This window comes from Garra rufa, chromosome 1 (assembly GCF_049309525.1).
Source record: "Garra rufa chromosome 1, GarRuf1.0, whole genome shotgun sequence".
Lineage (NCBI taxonomy): Eukaryota > Metazoa > Chordata > Actinopteri > Cypriniformes > Cyprinidae > Garra > Garra rufa.
The window spans coordinates 76,893,761-76,898,760 of NC_133361.1; the positions used below are offsets into that span (position 1 = coordinate 76,893,761).

General features: G+C 35.8%; 1 non-coding gene across 1 annotated transcript; it reads left to right on the forward strand.

Annotated features, from left to right (window-relative positions):
- Window positions 1–10: 10 nt before the first annotated feature.
- Window positions 11–129, forward strand: LOC141305184 (5S ribosomal RNA). Its single transcript, XR_012344358.1, has one exon. It is a non-coding gene; the product is annotated as a 5S ribosomal RNA (ribosomal RNA).
- Window positions 130–5,000: the final 4,871 nt, after the last annotated feature.

Sequence of the window (5,000 nt, forward strand, 5' to 3'; positions counted from 1 at the left end):
AGCAACCCTCGCTTACGGCCATACCGCGCTGAGAGCGCCCGATCTCGTCTGATCTCGGAAGCTAAGCAGCGTCGGGCCTGGTTAGTACTTGGATGGGAGACCGCCTGGGAATACCAGGTGCTGTAAGCTTTTGCCTTTTCTTCACTATTTATATAATATGCTGGCTTTTACGGAGGCTGATCTTTAAATAGCCCACTTTTTGGAGCTGCCCTCGCTTACGGCCATACCGCGCTGAGAGCGCCCTAGAGCAAACCAGGAAGTGTGTGACTGCAGTTTGGAAAGAGAGATTCTCTTACCTTCTCGATTTATTTGGTTAGTGTGAGTGAAAATAAGATTTGGTTTGTGTTAGTACGTTTTTTTGTTTTAAACCACTAACCAGCAGCCGTGTGCTGTCTGGGAAGTGGTTTGTGTTTGTTGTTTTTTCGCAAGTATGAGTGATTCGGACGGACTACACGGCAGTAACAAGGAAATGGCGGCAGAGACAGAGATGGCAAAAGAACAAAGGACTGAATTAGGACAACGAGAAAGGATCATAAGCAGCACAAAGAGGCTATACAGGAAAGAGGCAACAATAACTATTGATGTGAGTGAAACAAGAGATGGCAATGCAGAGAGTATCATTAAAGCAATAACGAAGAAAATCGGTGTGAAGGGAATTTTGGCGGTGCGCCCGAAACAACAGAAACAATATGAGGTAACAATGGAATCTGAGGAATGTTGTGATGAACTGTTAAATGGACTGGATATCAATGGACACATTTGTGAAGTGAGGAAGTTGGAAGACAGGGAGTATGTGGTGTCATTTATGCATATACCCGTCTATCTGAGTGACGACGACATCATAACGAAACTGGAGGGGTGGGGAGTTATCCCTGTCTCAAGTATGAAGAGGAGATGTTATCCAGGTACGGATATTGAAGATGGAACAAGGTTCATCAAAGCTAAATTCCCAAGAGAGGTGGCGTCGCTCCCATATAGTATGCGGTTTGAGACAGCAGAAGGAACTCAGCATTTTCGGGTGATACACAATAAGCAGGTTAAAACCTGCCGGTTGTGTATGAGCCCGGAGCATTTCCTGAAGGACTGTCCAGACTTTAAGTGTCGCAAATGTGAGGAGCATGGTCATTTTGCACGGGAATGCAATGCAGTGAAGTGTCCAGACTGTTTTAAAACGCTAAACAAATGTGAATGCTGGATGCAGAACAACGAGGAAGAGGAGGAGCAACAAATGAACGGGCAGATGCATAACAACACTACAGAAACCCAAGAAACAAACGAAGAGGAAGAGCAGTACGAGATAACTGGAAGAGAGGGACATGGGACTAGTAAAGAACAAGAAAAAGAAGAGCAACAGGAAGCAGAAGATCAGGAGGAAAGAATGGAGGAAGAGAAATCAGCGGAAGAAACACTATCAAGGGGAGGAGAACTGATTGTAGTAGAACTGACAGGAGAGGAAGGAATAAAGAACCAAAAGGACAGAGGACTGGGAATAATGCCACGGAGAAAACAACTGAAGGTAATACCTAATTTGGAAATGGCAAAAAGGAAAAGACTTAAGTATTCAGAGAATAAAATTGAGGTGTTGAGTGGGGAAGATGGAGAAGATAATCAAGAATGACTGTTTTTAATTATTTATTTTTGTACAGTATGGTTTTAAATTTTGTATGCTGGAATGCAAGAGGATTAATGAATATGAACAAACTGAAAAATACTCTAGAACTATGCAAGAAAGAAGACATTACTGTATTTCAGGAAACGAACTGGAAAAAGGAGGTAATTGACAATGTCAAAAAGATGTGGAATGGTGAAATGTTTTATAGTAATGGAGATGTAAAGTTAGGAAGTGGAGTGGCGATTTTAATAAGAAATGATATTGACTGCAAAGTGAAAGAAATATATAATGATGGAAAAGGAAAATGTAATGCTGTTGAAATAAGTCATGGGGAAAAAGAGTTTATTTTAATGAATGTTCATGCGCCAACAGAAGAGAAAGAAAAAAGGGAGTTTTTTGAAAACATTAGAGGAATAATAGATAAATGGAAGTCAGTAATAATTGTAGGAGATTTTAACACTGTGTTTAGTAAAAGAGATATAGCGGAGGGAATGGTTTTTAGAACAGACATGGGAAGAAAAGAGCTGGTATCTTTAATGGAAGAAAGAAACATGACTGATGTGTGGAGGGAGAGACATGAAAACAAAAAAGAATTTACTAGAAGGAGCTTGGTTGGTAACTTTTTGAATCAAACGAGAATTGATTTTATTTTAAGTACAAGGGATATAGATTATTTTATTGATGATATTGTTTATAGTGACACTAGTTTTAGCGATCACAAGATGATAAGGTGGAAAATAGATTTTAACAAGGAGGATAAAGGACCAGGGGTGTGGATTTTAAATTCTGGAATTTTAAAAGATGAGAATTACAAATTGGGAATATATGATTTAATGGAACAGGAAAAGAAGGATGGCATGTATGGGGAAGACAAACGAATATGGTGGGAAAATGTAAAATATGAAATAAAGAAGTATTCAATTGAATTTAGTAAAGGTATGAGAAAAGCCAAAAATGCTAAAGAACAGGGAATTAGAGAAAGTTTAAGAAAAGAAACAAAGGAAAAGGTAATGGATATTCAAAAAATAGTAGAGTTAGAAGAGAAGCTTAAGAAAATGGAAGAGGAAAAATGTCAAGGGGCAAGACTAAGGAGCAAAGCTAGATACACAATAGAAGGGGAAAAATGTACTAAATTTTTTTTTGACCTAGAAAGAAGAAGGGGAAGGGCAGATACAATAAAAGAACTAAAAAACAAAGATGAAGAGTCCATAATAGGAACAGAGTTACTCTTAAATGAAGTAAGGATTTTTTATGAAGACTTGTTTAGAGAGGAAGGTATAGAAGAGGAAAACAAAAATTACTTACTGCAACATATCAAAGCGAGAGTAGAAGAAGAAGACAAAAAAGACTGTGACGAGGAAATAAAGGAAGAAGAGATAATACAAGCGATAGAAAGTCTAAAAAGTAACAAAAGTCCGGGAATAGATGGAATAGTGAATGAATTTTATAAGATTTTTAAGAAGGAAATAAGTAAGATCTTAAAAGAAGTGTATGATGAAATATTTAAGAAAAAAGAGCTGGATCAAAGAATGAGTATGGGACTAATGAAGTTGATTTATAAAAGAAAAGGTGATAATAAGAGTTTGAAGAATTATAGGCCGATTACAATGTTGAATGCAGATTTGAAGATTTTAGCTAAAATTTTATCAAGTAGATTGAAGAATGTCTTACCAAAAATAATTGAGACAAACCAGGCCTACGGGGTGACAGGGAGGGATATAGCGGATACAACAAGTGGTATACGAGACATAATGAGTATTTTAAAGGAAAATAATAGGAAAGGATATATAATTAGCCTAGACTTCGAGAAGGCTTTCGATAGAGTGGAGCATGAGTTTTTATTCTCGATTTTAGATCATTTTGGTTTTGGGGAGAATTTTAAAGAGTGGTTAAGGATTTTATATAGAAATATAATGACAAGAGTAAAATGTAATGGCTTTTTAACCAATCCTTTTAATGTCACAAGATCCATTAGACAAGGATGTCCATTATCAGCACAGCTATATACGCTGATAGCAGAACCACTAGGGATGTTAATTCAAAAAGATAAAGACATAAAAGGGATAAAAATTGAGGAGGGACTAGAAGAAACAAAAGTATTTCAATATGCAGATGACACTACACTAATTGTGGAAGATTATAAAAGTGTTGAAAATGTAATGGAAAGGGTGACAAGGTTTTGTAAAGGTACAGGAGCAAAAGTAAATGAGGAAAAAACTGTTTATATGAGATTTGGAGAAGTGTCTGATTTAAAAGAGGTTCTGGGTTTTAAAGAAGTACAAGAAATGAAGATTTTAGGAGTAACGCTAGGTAAAGATGAGAAGAGTGCAACAGACAGAATGTGGGAAGAGGTTATAGGTGCAATGAAAAACAGATTGAATTTTTGGCAAAAAAGAATTTTGAATTTGAAAGGGAAGGTTTTAATAGCGAACGTTTTAATGTTAACCAAAATGTGGTACATTTTATCAGTGGTTTCAATGCCAAAATGGGTGGAAAAAAGAGTAAAAGAATATATTATGGATTTTATATGGGAGAAAAAACCCCCAAGAATAGCATACCACACACTCATTGGAAGGCCAGAAGAGGGAGGGTTGGGACTTGTTGATATAGAATTAAAAAAGAAAAGTATGAGAGTGAAGGTGGTTAAAAAATATTTGGACATGGATAAAAAGGGAGATTGGAAAATTACAATGAAACATTTTTTAGCAAAATGTGGGAATGTATTTTTAAATGATAACATTTTATGGATGAAACTCAAAAATTGGATGATGGAGGGGATACCAAATTTTTATAAAGAGGTTTTAGTTGCTTGGGGTTTTTTTCTCAAGGAGATTGATTTTAAGCCATTTGGGAGAAAAACGGTCCTCAATCAACCTATTTTCTTGAACAGTAACATTGTTTTTAATGGACCAGTTTTATTTTTTAAGAAATGGTGGGAAGTAGGGATAAGGCAAGTCAAAGATGTGTTGTATGAATTTAAAGATGGATTTTTGCCGTTACAAGTGATCATAGATGCTATGGAAGAAGAAAAAGAAGAATATAGTGTGGCTAGTCTGGAAAAACAATATGATGTAGTTAAAAGTGCAGTACCAAAAGAGTGGTTGGAAGAAATTAAAAAAAAGAGAAGAAACAGAAAGCAAAGTTGATGTGTATATGAAAATGGAAGACAAAATGGTGGATTTGAGATTGTGTAATGTAAGGATGTTTTATCAATGTTTTAAAAAATATATTTTTAAGAAACCCAATGCAAATCAAATGTGGTTGAGACATTTTAATGGAATTGAAGAGAATGATATTTGGAAGAATATAAGAAGTGGGATTGTAAGTACAGATTTGGAGTGTCTAGACTATTTTATCAGACATAATGTGATTTTTTCGGAAATGAGGC